Source organism: Choloepus didactylus, chromosome 7, assembly GCF_015220235.1.
Source record: "Choloepus didactylus isolate mChoDid1 chromosome 7, mChoDid1.pri, whole genome shotgun sequence".
Classification (NCBI taxonomy): domain Eukaryota; kingdom Metazoa; phylum Chordata; class Mammalia; order Pilosa; family Megalonychidae; genus Choloepus; species Choloepus didactylus.
Genome location: NC_051313.1, coordinates 113,139,970 through 113,159,853, shown reverse-complemented (window position 1 = coordinate 113,159,853; position 19,884 = coordinate 113,139,970). Strand labels below are relative to the sequence as shown.

The 19,884-nt window shown below is 38.2% G+C and overlaps 1 protein-coding gene and 1 long non-coding RNA gene across 2 annotated transcripts in view; one reads left to right on the top strand and one right to left on the bottom strand.

The window, feature by feature from the left end:
* The window catches only part of LOC119539530, a 50,443-nt gene extending 48,528 nt beyond the window's left edge, over positions 1–1,915 (top strand). Inside the window, exon 3 of the long non-coding RNA XR_005217898.1 lies at positions 1,783–1,915. This is a non-coding gene — a long non-coding RNA (uncharacterized LOC119539530). The remainder of the gene's footprint in view (positions 1–1,782) is intronic.
* Positions 1–19,884, bottom strand: part of BTBD9 (BTB domain containing 9) — a 495,371-nt gene that overhangs the window by 243,010 nt on the left and 232,477 nt on the right. The gene's annotated exons all lie outside the window — the stretch shown is intronic.

Here is a 19,884-nt window from a genome sequence, read left to right as displayed (position 1 = left end):
GCAGCAATAGATAACAAACACACATAGCATTCAAGATGGGAGGGAGGTAGTTGAGTCAAGAAGCTGGGGACGTAGGCAGGGTCACATCAAGCAAAGCTTTGAACTATAGAGAGGTTGAACTTTATCCTGAGAACAAAGGGGAGTCATTGGCGGTTTCGAAATACAGGAAAGATAGAATCAGGTTTGCATTTTAGAAAGAACATCTGGCTACTGTGTGAAAAATGTACTGGAGAGAGAGAGAAAACCAGAGTCAAAAGGCTCAATCAGCATATTGGATGTAAACCTAGTATGTCTCTAAGATTCCCTCATTCTCCTTGAAATTTCTGATTTAACCCTGATGAGTCATTCGTTTACTTGGAGACATGGATAAAATGTCATAGTCTTTCTGTATAGTTGTGAAAGAGTTGTAGGAAGACAGAGCTCCCCATGATCAAAGGGAAACAGAAGATGGGAAGGAGCTGTGCCTGCTGATGTCTTTGCAGTGGCTGTGAGGTGGGAATGTACTGCAACACATTTTTCCTTTACCCTCACCACTGGCTTGGAACTTGCCAAAGAAAATGTTATCACTTTAATCCTTGTCTCAATTCTATAGCTTTGATGCCAAATGTGGTGGCCAACTAGGCACAGATGCCTACTCAGATGTAGAAATGTGGCTGGTCCAAATGGAGATATGCTGTAAGTGTAAAATACATACTGGATTTAGGAGATATAGTATTAAAAGAAAAATTGTAAATACCCACTTAATATGTTTTTATGTTGATTACATGTTAAAATGATATTTTGGATATATTGGTTTACATAAAATAGATTATTAAAATTCATGTCACCTGCTTCTTATTACTTTTTTTTAACATGGCTACTAGAAAATTTATTAAAATCATAAATATTTTTATTGGACAGTGCTATTCTAGAGGAGCTGGACTAAGATAGTAATTTAGACAAGAAAAAGGGCAACTAGTTGCTGCAATAGAGATGTAGAGAAGAGGATGTCCTAGAAGGAATTTAAGAAGGAAGAATCATCAAAACTGAAATGACTGGCTAAGGTAGGGAGACGAATGAAATATGACGCCCAGCTTTCTTGATAAGGCGACTAGGTATCATTCACTGAGATGAGAACATAGGAAGAGGAACTTGTTGGGTAGGTTTAGCTGGCTTGAGGCATTTTGTTGGGAATTTGAGGTGTTTATGTACCACCCTACTGAAGTCATGCAGTGGTCACTTCAGTGTGCTGCTGAGAAGTGCAGGAGAAAGATCCAGGCAGGAGATGAAGATCTGGGATTGACTGATGCCACGTGAGCCCAACAGATCGATTGTCCAGGGAGAGTATGCAGAGTGAGGGAAGCAGAAGACACAAATAAACAAATACATTAATGACATCGTTTTAGATCATGATGGTATTACACAGAAAATAAACTAGAATCAAGACAGTGATGGGAAAAGGCTGGGTGGCTATTAGTTTGGAGATAACTGTAACTGGAGCAAGGTTGTTTGCTGGGTAAACAAAGAGAGGAAGCAGCATGAAGTACAAATACAGAGAGCTGTGAAACAGCTTGGCAAGTTCAGGGAAGGGGCCAGAATCTGGTACTGTTGGAATGTAAAGTATGAAGAATTGAACAGAAGAAACTGAGTGGGCACAGAATGGGCTCCGAGTGGGCAGATCATGAAGGGCTTTGTTATTGTAATGTAAGGACTTTGGGCTTTATGCCATAGGAAGAGAGGCACTCTGAAAGGTTTTAAGTAGGAGGGACATGATCTCATTTAATCTTTATAACTTTCTTTAAGGTACATCCTTCTCTAAGGAGTCTCTATCCGCTTCATCATGATATATCACTGGGTTCCATGAAGCACAATCTGAAAACCACTGGACTAGATGACTTCTCTAGGCCTTAAAATTTAAACAGTCTGTGATAAATGATTGGTGAGAAAAGTATAAAATTGTACTCATGCCAGTTTCACAAGTCTCTCTCCTTTACTCCTCTCTCTTCTCCTCCCTTCCCTTCTCTCTTTTTCACTCAACTCTTAGGTAATTATATGCATGGCACACCTAAATGTTAGGAATATGAGGCCATGCCAAAGGAAACAATGTGCATTTTGCAGCAACCTATCACATTTTCAGGAAAAAATGTCCACAAAGAAAGAAGTAAATACCCTCTATACTGTCCTATAGGGACAATAAAAGTCACACGCTGATTATCAAGCAATGATCTACCCTTGGCCTTTTAATCATCCTCCATCCACCTGCTCTTCAGCTTTTAGTGATTTCAATGCCCATTTACCCTCCCTATATGGGTACACAGGTCGGGAAAAGGAAACCACCAAGCAAGTTAATTACAACAACAAGGAAAAGAAAAGCAAGCTATGGCTGAAATAGAGTTTAACATTATCTGTTTATTTCAACTGCACAAGTCTAAGCACTTTACATTTTTTCCCTCATTTATTTTCTTATCTCTTTCCCCTTTAAAAAAAAAGTTATCTTACTTTATTCTATGGCAGGGAGAGGGACTTGTCCAGGGTCACATATTCCCTGCTTATCTGTTCAGAGCCTTTTCTTTGTTATCACACTACTTTCATTCCACCATCAGTTTTCTAGGATGAAACATATCACAACACTGGGGAAACATTTATTTTTTTCTAGGGAAAGGTTTGTTTTAAAAATAAATGGAGGGCGGGGCAAGATGGCAGACTGGTGAGCTGTATGTTTTAGTTACTCCTCCAGGAAAGTAGGTAAAAAGCCAGGAACTGCGTGGACTGGACACCACAGAGCAATCTGTCTTTGGGCATACTTCATACAACACTCATGAAAACGTGGAACTGCTGAGATCAGCGAAATCTGTAAGTTTTTGCGGCCAGGGGACCCACGCCCCTCCCTGCCAGGCTCAGTCCCGGGGGAGGAGGGGCTGTCAGCTCCAGGAAGGAGAAGGGAGAATTGCAGTGGCTGCTCTTACCGGAAACTCATTCTACTGATTCAAACTCCAACCATAGATAGACTGAGGCCAGACACCAGAGACTCTGAGAGCAGCCAGCCCAGCAGAGAGGAGACAGGCATAGAAAAAAAACAACACGAAAAACTCCAAAATAAAAGCAGAGGATTTTTGGAATTCTGGTGAACACAGAAAGGGGAAGGGCGGAGATCAGGCCTTGAGGCGCATATGCAAATCCCGAAGCAAGGCTGATCTCTCTGCCCTGGGCACTTTTCCTTAATGGCCCTGGTTGCTTTGTCTATTAGCATTTCAATAACCCATTAGATCTCTGAGGAGGGCCGGTTTTTTTTTTTTTTTTTTTTTAAATCCTTTTTGCTTTTTCTAAAACAATTACTCTAAGAAGCTCAATACAGAAAGCTTCAAAGAATTGAAATTTGGGCACGTCAAGTCAAGAGCAGAACTAAGAGAGCTCTGAGACAAAAGGCAATAATCCAGTGGCTGAGAAAATTCACTAAACAACACAACTTCCCAAGAAAAGGGGGGTGTCCGCTCACAGCCACCATCCTGGTGGACAGGAAACACTCCTGCCCATCGCCAGCCCCATAGCCCAGAGCTGCCCCAGACAACCCAGTGTGACGGAAGTGCTTCAAATAACAGGCACACACCACAAAACTGGGCGTGGACATTAGCCTTCCCTGCAAACTCAGCTGAATGTCCCAGAGCTGGGAAGGGGGAGCAGTGTGAATTAACAGAGCCCCATTCAGCCATCATTTGAGCAGACTGGGAGCCTCCCAACACAGCCCAGCAGCCCAGAACTGCCCTGGGGGGACGGCACTCACCTGCGACATAGCACAGTCATCCCTCAACAGAGGACCCGGGGTGCACAGCCTGGAAGAGGGGCCCACTTGCAAGTCTCAGGAGCCATACGCCAATACCAAAGACTTGTGGGTCAGTGGCAGAGACAAACTGTGGCAGGACTGAACTGAAGGATTAGACTATTGCAGTAGCTTTAAAACTCTAGGATCATCAGGGAGATTTGATTGTTAGGGCCACCCCCCCTCCCCGACTGCCCAGAAACACGCCCCACATACAGGGCAGGCAACACCAACTACACACGCAAGCTTGGGACACCAATTGGGCCCCACAAGACTCACTCCCCCACTCACCAAAAAGGCTAAGCAGGGGAGATCTGGCTTGTGGAGAACAGGTGGCTCGTGGACGCCACCTGCTGGTTAGTTAGAGAAAGTGTACTCCACGAAGCTGTAGATCTGATAAATTAGAGATAAGGACTTCAACTGGTCTACAAACCCTAAAAGAACCCTATCAAGGTCAGCAAATGCCACGAGGCCAAAAACAACAGAAAATTATAAAGCATATGAAAAAACCAGACGATATGGATAACCCAAGCCCAAGCACCCAAATCAAAAGACCAGAAGAGACACACCTAGAGCAGCTACTCAAAGAACTAAAGATGAACAATGAGACCCTAGTACGGGATATGAAGGAAATCAAGAAGACCCTAGAAGAGCATAAAGAAGACATTGCAAGACTAAATAAAAAAATGGATGATCTTATGGAAATTAAAGAAACTGTTGACCAAATTAAAAAGATTCTGGACACTCATAGTACAAGACTAGAGGAAGTTGAACAACGAATCAGTGACCTGGAAGATGACAGAATGGAAAATGAAAACATAAAAGAAAGAATGGGGAAAAAAATTGAAAAACTCGAAATGGACCTCAGGGATATGATAGATAATATGAAACGTCCGAATATAAGACTCATTGGTGTCCCAGAAGGGGAAGAAAAGGGTAAAGGTCTAGGAAGAGTATTCAAAGAAATTGTTGGGGAAAACTTCCCAAATCTTCTAAACAACATAAATACACAAATCATAAATGCTCAGCGAACTCCAAATAGAATAAATCCAAAAAAACCCACTCCGAGACATATACTGATCACACTGTCAAACATAGAAGAGAAGGAGCAAGTTCTGAAAGCAGCAAGAGAAAAGCAATTCACCACATACAAAGGAAACAGCATAAGACTAAGTAGTGACTACTCAGCAGCCACCATGGAGGCGAGAAGGCAGTGGCACGATATATTTAAAATTCTGAGTGAGAGGAATTTCCAGCCAAGAATACTTTATCCAGCAAAGCTCTCCTTCAAATTTGAGGGAGAGCTTAAATTTTTCACAGACAAAGAAATGCTGAGAGAATTTGCTAACAAGAGACCTGCCCTACTGGAGATACTAAAGGGAGCCCTACAGACAGAGAAACAAAGACAGGACAGAGAGACTTGGAGAAAGGTTCAGTACTAAAGAAATTCGGTATGGGTACAATAAAGGATATTAATAGAGAGAGGGAAAACTATGGCAAACATAATCCAAAGGATAAGATGGCCGATTCAAGAAATGCCTTCACGGTTTTAACGTTGAATGTAAATGGATTAAACTCCCCAATTAAAAGATATAGATTCGCAGAATGGATCAAAAAAAATGAACCATCAATATGTTGCATACAAGAGACTCATCTTAGACACAGGGACACAAAGAAACTGAAAGTGAAAGGATGGAAAAAAATATTTCATGCAAGCTACAGCCAAAAGAAAGCAGGTGTAGCAATATTAATCTCAGATAAAATAGACTTCAAATGCAGGGATGTTTTGAGAGACAAAGAAGGCCACTACATACTAATAAAAGGGGCAATTCAGCAAGAAGAAATAACAATCGTAAATGTCTATGCACCCAATCAAGGTGCCACAAAATACATGAGAGAAACATTGGCAAAACTAAAGGAAGCAATTGATGTTTCCACAATAATTGTGGGAGACTTCAACACATCACTCTCTCCTATAGATAGATCAACCAGACAGAAGACCAATAAGGAAATTGAAAACCTAAACAATCTGATAAATGAATTAGATTTAACAGACATCTACAGGACATTACATCCCAAATCAACAGGATACACATACTTTTCTAGTGCTCACGGAACTTTCTCCAGAATAGATCATATGCTGGGACATAAAACAAGCCTCAATAAATTTAAAAAGATTGAAATTATTCAAAGCACATTCTCTGACCACAATGGAATACAATTAGAAGTCAATAACCATCAGAGACTTAGAAAATTCACAAATACCTGGAGGTTAAACAACACACTCCTAAACAATCAGTGGGTTAAAGAAGAAATAGCAAGAGAAATTGCTAAATATATAGAGACGAATGAAAATGAGAACACAACATACCAAAACCTATGGGATGCAGCAAAAGCAGTGCTAAGGGGGAAATTTATAGCACTAAACGCATATATTAAAAAGGAAGAAAGAGCCAAAATCAAAGAACTAATGGATCAACTGAAGAAGCTAGAAAATGAACAGCAAACCAATCCTAAACCAAGTACAAGAAAAGAAATAACAAGGATTAAAGCAGAAATAAATGACATAGAGAACAAAAAAACAATAGAAAGGATAAATATCACCAAAAGTTGGTTCTTTGAGAAGATCAACAAGATTGACAAGCCCCTAGCTAGACTGACAAAATCAAAAAGAGAGAAGACCCATATAAACAAAATAATGAATGAAAAAGGTGACATAACTGCAGATCCTGAAGAAATTAAAAAAATTATAAGAGGATATTATGAACAACTGTATGGCAACAAACTGGATAATGTAGAAGAAATGGACAATTTCCTGGAAACATATGAACAACCTAGACTGACCAGAGAAGAAATAGAAGACCTCAACCAACCCATCACAAGCAAAGAGATCCAATCAGTCATCAAAAATCTTCCCACAAATAAATGCCCAGGGCCAGATGGCTTCACAGGGGAATTCTACCAAACTTTCCAGAAAGAACTGACACCAATCTTACTCAAACTCTTTCAAAACATTGAAAAAAATGGAACACTACCTAATTCATTTTATGAAGCTAACATCAATCTAATACCAAAACCAGGCAAAGATGCTACAAAAAAGGAAAACTACCGGCCAATCTCCCTAATGAATATAGATGCAAAAATCCTCAACAAAATACTTGCAAATCGAATCCAAAGACACATTAAAAAAATCATACACCATGACCAAGTGGGGTTCATTCCAGGCATGCAAGGATGGTTCAACATAAGAAAAACAATCAATGTATTACAACACATTAAAAACTCGAAAGGGAAAAATCAATTGATCATCTCAATAGATGCTGAAAAAGCATTTGACAAAATCCAACATCCGTTTTTGATAAAAACACTTCAAAAGGTAGGAATTGAAGGAAACTTCCTCAACATGATAAAGAGCATATATGAAAAACCCACAGCCAGCATAGTACTCAATGGTGAGAGACTGAAAGCCTTCCCTCTAAGATCAGGAACAAGACAAGGATGCCCGCTGTCACCACTGTTATTCAACATTGTGCTGGAAGTGCTAGCCAGGGCAATCCGGCAAGACAAAGAAATAAAAGGCATCCAAATTGGAAAAGAAGAAGTAAAACTGTCATTGTTTGCAGATGATATGATCTTATATCTAGAAAACCCTGAGAAATCAACGATACACCTACTAGAGCTAATAAACAAATTTAGCAAAGTAGCGGGATACAAGATTAATGCACATAAGTCAGTAATGTTTCTATATGCTAGAAATGAACAAACTGAAGAGACACTCAAGAAAAAGATACCATTTTCAATAGCAACTAAAAAAATCAAGTACCTAGGAATAAACTTAACCAAAGATGTAAAAGACCTATACAAAGAAAACTACATAACTCTACTAAAAGAAATAGAAGGGGACCTTAAAAGATGGAAAAATATTCCATGTTCATGGATAGGAAGGCTAAATGTCATTAAGATGTCAATTCTACCCAAACTCATCTACAGATTCAATGCAATCCCAATCAAAATTCCAACAACCTACTTTGCAGACTTGGAAAAGCTAGTTATCAAATTTATTTGGAAAGGGAAGATGCCTCGAATTGCTAAAGACACTTTAAAAAAGAAAAACGAAGTGGGAGGACTTACACTCCCTGACTTTGAAGCTTATTATAAAGCCACAGTTGCCAAAACAGCATGGTACTGGCACAAAGATAGACATATAGATCAATGGAATCGAATTGAGAATTCAGAGATAGACCCTCAGATCTATGGCCGACTGATCTTTGATAAGGCCCCCAAAGTCACCGAACTGAGCCATAATGGTCTTTTCAACAAATGGGGCTGGGAGAGTTGGATATCCATATCCAAAAGAAGGAAAGAGGACCCCTACCTCACCCCCTACACAAAAATTAACTCAAAATGGACCAAAGATCTCAATATAAAAGAAAGTACCATAAAACTCCTAGAAGATAATGTAGGAAAACATCTTCAAGACCTTGTATTAGGAGGCCACTTCCTAGACTTTACACCCAAAGCAGAAGCAACAAAAGAGAAAATAGATAAATGGGAACTCCTCAAGCTTAGAAGTTTCTGCACCTCAAAGGAATTTCTCAAAAAGGTAAAGAGGCAGCCAACTCAATGGGAAAAAATTTTTGGAAACCATGTATCTGACAAAAGACTGATATCTTGCATATACAAAGAAATCCTACAACTCAATGACAATAGTACAGACAGCCCAATTATAAAATGGGCAAAAGATATGAAAAGACAGTTCTCTGAAGAGGAAATACAAATGGCCAAGAAACACATGAAAAAATGTTCAGCTTCACTAGCTATTAGAGAGATGCAAATTAAGACCACAATGAGATACCATCTAACACCGGTTAGAATGGCTGCCATTAAACAAATAGGAAACTACAAATGCTGGAGGGGATGTGGAGAAATTGGAACTCTTATTCATTGTTGGTGGGACTGTATAATGGTTCAGCCACTCTGGAAGTCAGTCTGGCAGTTCCTTAGAAAAGTAGAGATAGAGCTACCATTCGATCCAGCGATTGCACTTCTCGGGATATACCCGGAAGATCGGAAAGCAGTGACACGAACAGATATCTGCACGCCAATGTTCATAGCAGCATTATTCACAATTGCCAAGAGATGGAAACAACCCAAATGTCCATCAACAGATGAGTGGATAAATAAAATGTGGTATATACACACGATGGAATACTACGCGGCAGTAAGAAGGAATGATCTGGTGAAACATATGACAACATGGATGAACCTTGAAGACATAATGCTGAGCGAAATAAGCCAGGCACAAAAAGAGAAATATTATATGCTACCACTAATGTGAACTTTGAAAAATGTAAAACAAATGGTTTATAATGTAGAATGTAGGGGAACTAGCAGTAGAGAGCAATTAAGGAAGGGGGAACAATAATCCAAGAAGAACAGATAAGCTATTTAACGTTCTGGGGATGCCCAGAAATGACTATGGTCTGTTAATTTCTGATGGATGTAGTAGGAACAAGTTCACTGAAATGTTGCTATAGTATGTAACTTTCTTGGGGTAAAGTAGGAACATGTTGGAAGTTAAGCAGTTATCTTAGGTTAGTTGTCTTTTTCTTACTCCCTTGCTATGGTCTCTTTGAAATGTTCTTTTATTGTATGTTTGTTTTCTTTTTGACTTTTTTTTTCATACAGTTGATTTGAAAAAAGAAGGGAAAGTTAAAAAAAAAAAAAAAGAAAAAAGACAAACAAGGAAAAAAAAAAAAAAAAAAAAACGATGTAGTGCCCCCTTGAGGAGCCTGTGGAGAATGCAGGGGTATTCGCCTACCCCACCTCCATGGTTGCTAACATGACCACAGACATAGGGGACTGGTGGTTTGATGGGTTGAGACCTCTACCATAAGTTTTACCCTTGGGAAGACGGTTGCTGCAAAGGAGAGGCTAGGCCTCCCTGTATTTGTGCCTAAGAGTCTCCTCCTGAATGCCTCTTTGTTGCTCAGATGTGGCCCTCTCTCTCTGGCTAAGCCAACTTGAAAGGTGAAATCACTGCCCTCCCCCCTACGTGGGATCAGACACCCAGGGAAGTGAATCTCCCTGGCAACGTGGAATATGACTCCCGGGGAGGAATGTAGACCCGGCATCGTGGGATGGAGAACATCTTCTTGACCAAAAGGGGGATGTGAAAGGAAATGAAATAAGCTTCAGTGGCAGAGAGATTCCAAAACGAGCCGAGAGATCACTCTGGTGGGCACTCTTACGCACACTTTAGACAACCTTTTTTAGGTTCTAAAGAATTGGGGTAGCTGGTGGTGGATACCTGAAACTATTAAACTACAACCCAGAACCCATGAATCTCGAAGACAGTTGTATAAAAATGTAGCTTATGAGGGGTGACAGTGGGATTGGGAATGCCATAAGGACCAAACTCCACTTTGTCTAGTTTATGGATCGATGTGTAGAAAAGTAGGGGAAGCAAACAAACAGACAAAGGTACCTAGTGTTCTTTTTTACTTCAATTGCTCTTTTTCACTCTAATTATTATTCTTGTTATTTTTGTGTGTGTGCTAATGAAGGTGTCAGGGATTGATTTAGGTGATGAATGTACAACTATGTAATGGTACTGTAAACAATCGAAAGTACAATTTGTTTTGTATGACTGCGTGGTATGTGAATATATCTCAATAAAATGATGATTAAAAAAAAAAAAAAAAATGGAGTTCAGGAATCACTTTCACCAGTATTCATTATGATATAATAGCACGTCCTATAGTGGGAAGAATTTGCAAACACTTTGCAAAAAACTGAGAAATGACTGTGTTTCAAAAGCCAACTGAGTTTCTGAATCAAAACTAAATTAGACCCATTATAAAAAGCTTTTCACTGGACCACATCTAAATTGCACTGACTTCTTAATCTTTCTAGATGTATAAATAACGCATCTAATGCTATCAAGATTTAGAATATTTAGAATATCAGAAAGTAAGGCTCTATATCTTAAAATTGTCTATTTGTTGAACTACAAATACCACACACACACAAATTCATATAAAAGGCAATGATGTAAGAGAAGAATACCAGATTTGGGAGTAAGAAGACTCAAGTTACTGCTATGCTACCTACTCAACTGTGTGAATCATGGGAAACTTAATCTGAGCATTAGCTTACTTGTCAGTAAAATAAAGCTACTACCGAGTAGTAAAGAATTTTAAGTCCCTGAATATGCTCATCATCTACCCTAGATGGGTTTGGTTATCTATGACAGAGATTGCTAGCTGACTATCCCAGAATTTATTCTTGTCTTCTTCCTTAGTAACAGAGTGAACTTTTTTCCCCCTGAAAAAAAGCTGCCTGGACACACAGCTGCCGGGAATGAAAACTACATTTCCTAAACTCCCCTACAGCTAGGTGTAGCTATTTGACTATGTTCTGACCAAAGAGATGCAAGCAGAAAGTTCGTGTGAAACCACCAGGAAGGTTCCTTAAAAGGAGCTATCTCAGCTAGGAAGTGAATGCACTCTTTTGCACTTCTTCCCTTCTTCTTTCCTGCTGTCTGGAATTCTGTCATGACAGCAGGAGTTCCAGCAGCCATCTTGGACAAGGAGGCAACCTTGATGTGTCTAAGCCAACCATGAGTGTCTAAGCCATTAGGGTTTTCTGTTATATGCAACCAAACTTAGTTCTAACTGATACAGTATCCTTCTTATGTAGTCTCATAAAACCCTGTATTTCCATCATAATACTTACTATACTGTACTATAATTGCTTGTTTACTTGTCTGCTTCCACAACTAGATTCTAATTTTGGAGAGGGCAGCACTGTGTTTATTTTATTTGCTGTTGAATTTATAGTGCCCGGCACATAGGAGATACTAAATAAATACTTGTACAATGAATGACTACTTTCTCAGTGTGGTGATTTGAAACTGTATGCACCCCAGAAAAACATGTTCTTAAATTTAATCCATTCTTGTGGGTGTGAACCCATTGTAAGTAAAAGACCTTATGATGAGGTTCCTCAGTTAAGAAGGTACAGCCCATCTCAATCAGGATGGGTCTTAATCCTATTACCGTAGTCCTTTATAAGCAGAGTGACATTCAGACAGACAGAAAGCCACAAGAAGCAAGAAACTGAACATCTGGAAGAGAACAGAGAGACCAGGAAACGCTGCCATGTGCCTTGCCATGTGACAAGCCAAGGACCAAATATCGCCAGCAGCCAGCCCTAGAAGGCTGGTCTTCAAGAAGAAAGCAACATCTTGATGAAGCCTTGATTGGACTCTCCTTTAGCCTTAAAACCATAAGCTAATAAATGTCCATTGTTTAACCCAACCCATTGCATGATATTAGCTTGAGCAGCCTAGGAAACTAAGATACTAAGTCAGAAAAATGAGAAAGAACAAAAGACAAATCAAGATGTGACAAAGCATCTAGGCATCTCTGGTTCACAAGACTGCTGGAGGACAGAATAAGACAGTCTATGTGAAAGCATTGTGTAAATTATTAAGTGTATTATAAAAATGTGAATTACTACCAGATAAGTGAGAAAAACCACATGATTACATCCCCGAGTTATACCAAATTTTGCAAAGCCATTAGAGTGTTCAACAATTCTTTTTTTCTTCAGGCTTCTCTTCATCATGGAACTGCTGTAAATCTTTACCTCTCTCCAAAGCATTCCATCCAACTCCTGCCCCATTCACTCTCGAGGTGATCCTTCTGCCTACTTCATTTAGAAAATGGAGGCTATCAGACATAACCTCTTCCAATCCATGAACACAGTTTTGCTGAAGAACTCTTTGAAATTAAAATTTCTCAGAGAAGAAGAGAATCACCATTGTACAAAGTAAAATGATCAAGCCATATAAGAGCCTAGAATTAGAGAATAGAAAATATTTCTATGTTATTTAATTTATTGCCTGACTTCCAGGGTAGAATAATTATGAATCATTTAACACATGTAACTTAGTGCATGACACAAAAGTGCTCAATAAATATTAGTGTACATATTGTCTTCTTTAAAAGAATCCCAAGGAAGACTACAATCTTCTTTATCAATTGGTTCCAATATTCTTGGATATTTGGATATTGGATTAAGAAGACATTCTTAAAAGTAGCTAATATAATCAATATACAAAAATCAGTTGTATTTCTATACATTAGCAATGAACAAACTACATATGGACTTAAAATAATTCCATTTACAGTAGTATCAAAAAAGAATAAACTACCTAGGAATAAATAACCCAATGAAAAAATGGGCAAAGGATCTCAATAGACACTGCTCCAGAGAAGATACAAAAATGGCCAATAAGCATGTGAAAAATGCTCAATTTCATTATCCAACAGGTAAATGCAAATCAAAATCACAATGAGATGTTATTTCATACCCATTAGGAGGGCTATAACAAATATGGACAATAACAATGTTGGCCAAGATGTAGAAAAACTGGAACCACCACACATTGCTTATGGCAATGTAAAATGGTATAGCCACATTGCAAAACAGTTTGGCGATTACTTGAAAAGATAAACATAGAGTTATCAAATGACCTAGCAATCCTATTTCTAGGTATATAATCAAGAGAATTAAAAACATATGTCCACTCAAAAACTCATACACAAATGTTTATAGCAGCGTTTTTCATAATAGCCAAAAAAAGGAAATAATCTAAACATATGTCAACTGATGAATCGATAAACAAAATGTGGTATGTACGTACAATGGACTATTATTCAACCATAAAAAGGAGTGAAGTATTGATGCATGCTACAATATGTGAGAACCTTGAAAACATTATGCAAGTATCAGAAGCCAGACACAAAAGGCCACATATTGCATAATTTCATTGATACGAAATGTTCAGAACAGGCAAATATGCAGAGTTATAAAGTAGATAAGTGGTTGCCAGGGGCTGGGGGAGGAGGGATAGAGAGTGACTGCGCTTCTGGATATATAGGGTTTCTTTTCGGGATGATGAAAATGTTCCGGAATTAAATAATGATGATGATGGTTGCAAAACATTATGAATATACTAAAAAGCTCTCAACAGTATACTTAGAAATTATGAAATTTCTGATATATAAATTATATCTCAATTTTTAAAAGTCAAAAAAAGGGCAGCTAATATAAATCCATTCCTTTAGAGCACTAGCTTGTTTTCTCCCCTTAGGAGACTTAGAGTACAAATATGCTTCATTTAACAAAGGACAATTTTGAGAGTCTTTTGAACAATATTTTTAAATGGTAGTAGGCCCAGTTGGGTAAATTCACCTGATAAAGGAATAAGATAGACAAATTTCATTTTATCCAGCATGGTTCCAAAATAGAGGACGCATTCATTACTGACAGCACAGCTAGGACAATAGAAGAGTCAGACATTTAAATCTGAAAGCCAGTCAATAAAAATAGAAAACAAAACCCCAAACTGCTAAACACACATCCCTGAGCCTGCCTGGCATGCACGGGCTCTCATTCTGCCAAAAAACAAAATTCAAAACAAACACCAAGATTCTGGGGAGGCAAAGCTCAAGCAAGCAAAAGCATTTCTAGTTGTTACCAGCAGATAAGGGAAAATAAACAGATGTGTTTCATTCTGGGCTTGTTATTATCAAATTGGCTCTGGACAGCAAAGCAGGGGATAAAAGCAGGACTGTTTTACCTCAGGTGAAATGGTAGATCTGAGCTCCAGAGTGGCCTCTACTTGAAACACTTTCTACTCAATTCTCTCAGAAAAGAGACAAATTCAGAAATCTCTTGAGATTAGAGACATGGTCCTTTTCTATGTTTTAAATTCATAGTAGGAAGCAGTTGAGACAAAAAAATATTGCTATAATCACTGAGACTTTTAGTGCTTATTGTCAATCTTTACAAAGTGATCCTTGTCAGATTTGTACCTCTAAACAATCAGTAGGAATCAAAGTCACAATGTGAGAGTTTCAGGAGCAAATACAAATATTGCCTGATGGTTGTGGCTTTGACTTGTGCAATTTTAACAAGGTACTGTGATCTCTGGCTTCTGTCCAGAGTGCTAAATAGAAAGTCTGTGCCTGAGGAAGGGCCTGTCCCTTCACAACTGACTTGGGCAGGGCTGTCACTGTATGTATATCACCCTCTTTGAACCTTTTTAAGAAAACAGATGCCCTATAACTGAGGATAATTTGGAAACTGGCACCACGGTTAAAAAAAATAAATCCAATTGGACAGTCATTGTAGGGCTCCTGCCAACTTCTGGTTTCTTGCCATAGAGAGTAATGATTCCTGTCAGTCACTTAGTAAAAGAATAGCTTCTAGAGAAGTCAAATAGCCATGACCTAAAAACAGCAACCCTGCATCAGCACAGAAAATCTTACAGAAATTAAAAGTCTGAAAAATCAGATTCAAATTCAGAAACTTAATCTCTATTCCAATATTGAAGCTATAATGAGAAATAATCTCCTGTAAAAACACATATTAATCATTTTATTTTTTTAAAAAAGGCATTAAATACTTGAAGCCTTTCTCAAAAAAAAGGCAAAACACAGCAATGTTGCATTCCCAGTGCAAATGATATATTGTTTTATGACTACACCGTAAAAATTATTTTATCCAGATTTGTTCCAACCTCTCTAAAAAACCAAATATCCCCAAATAAGTAGACGTTAATGCAATCATCAGTAAAAGCAATCATAAAACCTATTTGAGTTTACATATTAATCATAAATACTCTAGTGATTTTTAAGATGCTGAACAATTCAGCACCTAGAATAGTCTACATGTTGGGGGTATGTAACAGTTAAAAATTAAATTAAAAAAAAATCTCTGCGGTGGTAGGAATATAAAATGGCACAGCCACTGTGGAAAACAGTCTGGCAGTTCTGCAAAGAGTTAAACACAGAAGTACCATATGACCCTGCAATTCCACTCCTAGATAAATACCCCAAAGAACCGAAGACTGGGATTCAAAAATACGTGTACATGCATGTTCCTAGCAGCACCATTTACAAAAGTCAAAAAGTGGAAACAGCCCAAATGTCCACCAACAGAACACTGGAGAAACAAATTGCAGTATATAAATACAATGGAATACTATTCAGTCATAAAAAGAATGAAGTACTGATATATGCTATAATGTGGATGAACTGCCAAACCTCATGCTAAGTGAAAGAAGCCAGACACAAAAGGTCACATATTCTATGATAATTCCATTTATAAGAAATATCCGGAATAGATAAGTCTGTAGAACTAGAATGCAGACTGGCGGTTGCCAGGGGCTATGGGTTGGGGAAATGGGGAGAAATTGCTATTTAATGGATATGTGGTTTTATTTTGGAGTGACAGAAATGTTTTGGAATTAGAGGTGGTGGTTGTATAACATATTGAAAATACTAAATGCCACTGACTTTGTTCACTTTAAAATGATTAATTTTATGTTATGTGAATTTCACCTCAGTAAATAATTTTTTTTTTTTTTTTTTTTTTTTTAAGAAAAGAACTAATGGTAGTGGGAAATAGTCTCTGAGAGAGTAAGAGCTTTGCAAAGATGTTGGTGGAGGTGGTAAAGTGTGAGTGTTTCAGAGCTAAATAATAGTGTCGAGAATTTCAAAGAGCTACGGGACCAGCAGAGAGATTTACTAGTAAGCTAACCTTCAAAATGGGCTAGATAATAGGCTTCTGAAGCCAGAACCTGAGCTTAGATTCAACAAGCATTCATAGGGCCTTAGGTAAGTAGTTGGGGAAGATAAGGAAAGAGGTAGTTTGCAACTCTGTGGGAAGGGGATCAAGCACCTTCTTAGAAATCACAGCCCTACATAGCTCTAACAGTTCTAACATTTTAGAGTCTTAAAAAAGGGTAACTTTAAGAAGCATCAGCGAAGGCCATAGGCAAAATTCCTTGCCATGTTGTAAGTACTATTGAGAATTTTGATCTACAGCCTGAGAATTGATAAAAGTCTCCAAATTCCCTTACTATCAGCAAGTTTAAGCAAGTTCCAAATCACACTGTATGGGAATATATATACATTATCACTCCATTAAATTCCTTGTTAGCACAGGCACTTGAAAAGACCTCTTAGAATAAGGAATTAAATTTTCTTACAGTAAGGACTTGGCATTCCCAATTCCAGGGAGTCCAGTGATGGTAGAAGGATTGGGAAAATAGTTTTCTGATACCTCTACCTCCCAAAATAGTGTCAGAAGATGAAAGGGCAGATCCTGGATATGTGATCTCAGTAAGAATGATGACATTAGGGGAATTAAAGTTTCTAAATATTTTGTTTCATTTGAAATCAATAGCCCTGGTGAGGGAGGTAGGAAAAGTACTTCTATCATCTTGTCCATGGAAGCTAAGTAACCAATCTGAGAATCCAAATTCCTTATTCTGTTTTCACTACTCGATAGCCTTTTGCAAATGAATGCACACACATAATTGGGCAGGGGCTGGTAGTGAAGGAGTGGTAGGGAGGAGATGGAGTGAACAAGGAAAGAAAGGAATAAAAATCTGTGTTGCAGCTGAGTATTTTACAAACAGATTTTAAATGTTATTTTCCTACAGGTCTGAAAAATTATTTGATGACCACAGTTTAACTTTTTAAACTTTTATCTTCATTTTGAATCCAACCTGTGACACATCTGTTGACCACATAATAAAATGAAACTGCCAGAGATTAAGCCATGAGTTAGTTTCAGTAAATTTGAACATTTGTTCCCAGTCCAATTCAAATGGCAGCTTTTAGAATGAGTGCAAATTGAAAGATCATTTCAAAGTAATAAGAAAGGAAGCTCTTTCGTGGGGAATCAATTTTGAGTTTTGGTTCTTTGAAATTTCATGTTCAATAACAATTAATTATCAAGTATGTTTACCCTTTCTGATAATGAGCCTATGCATAAGCCTGACTATACCTGAATCAGGACTAAGAGCAAACTAGCCACAGTTCTCCCATGTGCAAACTGCAGAATCCTCTTGTGTAGTGTGGCTAGAGCTTTGAAGAATTCTAGTCATTCATTTAAAGTCATTTCCTCAACATAGTAGACTTCAGTTCTAACATAGAAAAAGGTATGTAATTTTTAAAATAGTTAAAGGTTAAATTTAAGGAAATAAGCAGAATAAAATTAATCAAAGGGTTGTTTTCAACAAGAAGTAAAACAACGCTTCATTTTTCAGGTTATTTTCACAATGTTTTCTTATGTTCAGGACTACAAAGATGATCAATAGAAAACCCAGATAAAAACTATGCAAATAAATTACGAAAACTGATAAAATTAGAAGACTAACAAATTAGAAAACTAACAAATGACTAATGCTTGTCTACCCATGCAGATCGACTGAAGCACCCTTGTGTTCAAGGATCTGAATGGGTTGACTCTGATGTACGATCAAAGGAAAGCTGCTTGCTGCTTTTTTTTTTTGGAGATAAGTGATTTATTTTCAGAAAAGCGGTCCCAATGAAACAGTTATTATATAACCTGAAAGTAAGCTTTTCACTTATTCCCACATGAAGGACAAAATCGAAATCGTGGCACCTAAGCAGCGAGTGAACATTCCCTGCAGTGGCCCCATGAGACAGGATTAGCAGCCAACTTCTGTCACTGCCACCTGGGCATCTTTCTCTTCGCATGGGGCACTGTTTAGTTGAAAGTTGTGAAGTAGTCTGAGTGACACTGCAATACCCCATCTCTTTTTCCAGCTTTTTTCTTTTATCCAATGATTATCTAAGGCTCTTTTTCCTTTTGCCCTCTTATTCTAATGACCAAAGGTTAAATGCCTTCAAGACTGACTAATACAAACTTGGCAATGTGGATAGGGAAATGGACCCACCAAAGTTTGCTTTCCTTCTGCCTGAGTTGGAATAATTCTAAGACTACTATATCCATGTTAGCCCCGTGTCAAGAAATATAGTTAAGATCATTTTGTTTGCATATTGGCTTAACAAGAAGAATCCCTGGAAAACCATTCAACACATAAGCTATTAATACTCCAAAGAAAACAGCTGCTGTGTAGAATGGATGAGAAAAAAGAGATTTAAGCAAAGAAAAGGCAACATGCTTTTATTATTTCTCAAGTTTTCCCAATAAAACTTCCAAATAAATTGTCTTTGCCCCTCTTTCTCTGAAACTAAGGTGAAAGGTAGTAGCATTCCTACCATCTTCCCCCAAGTCCATTCTCAATACACACAGAGCCCAAAGCAGGTATGAACTTTAAGTATTACTGCAGGTACTGGTGTTACAGAAAAATAGATACATAGACACCTATGACGCCGTAGGCCCCTGGGAGTTCTCGGAGAGGTAGAGACCTCAACCAGGGATGGACACTATGAGGGTTCTTGACTTAGTCACAGGAAAGAATTCAAGGACTAGTCAGTGTGTAAAGCCAAGAAAAGTTTAATGCGTAGCAAAAGTATATGCTAGAAAAGAATGAGCAAAGGCATTTCTCAAGGAAGGAGAAGCACTCACCGGGTTGGGATTCCTGTATTACAAGGACTTGGACGGGCCCCTCCCCTTTTGGTTATGCTAATGAGGGACTGACAAGTTGCACCTTTCACTGGTTCTTGTTGGGTGCCCACCGGAGTGAGGTCTAGTGGTGCTAATACCAAAAGGAACTTCTTGTTATGGGTTTTAGGGTCATTTCCCCCTTCCTCCTTCCCTTCTAACTGCCTCACCTAAATAACTCTCCAGTGGAGAAATGGTTAGTGGTCTACAATTTAAAGTGAATTACCTAAATTTCTTAAACAAGCTTAGTCTGTACCACCATAGCATCACTTTCCTGAGGTGGTCTATAAAGGTTTAATACCTGTTACCTCGTTTGAAATAGAAGATAATGCATAAGATAGTAGCTTTTGCCAGTTTTTGTATTTTTAATTCTTATTTTCAAATCTATAAAAATATTTCTAAAATATAGAAAAATAGGCTTTCATAAACTTTGTTTAATTTCCTGATTAAGGATTTCTTGAAAAGGCACTATCTAGAATATGTGCCCTTATGGGTGGCTGCATCCATGTGTGATTTCCTAAGTATAACACCAAAAGCAAGGCATAATTTAAACTATTTCGTCTAGTCATCTCCTTATGGTGAATCCAATTCTTTAGTTATTAAGTTCTGACGCTAAACCATTACATTTTCTG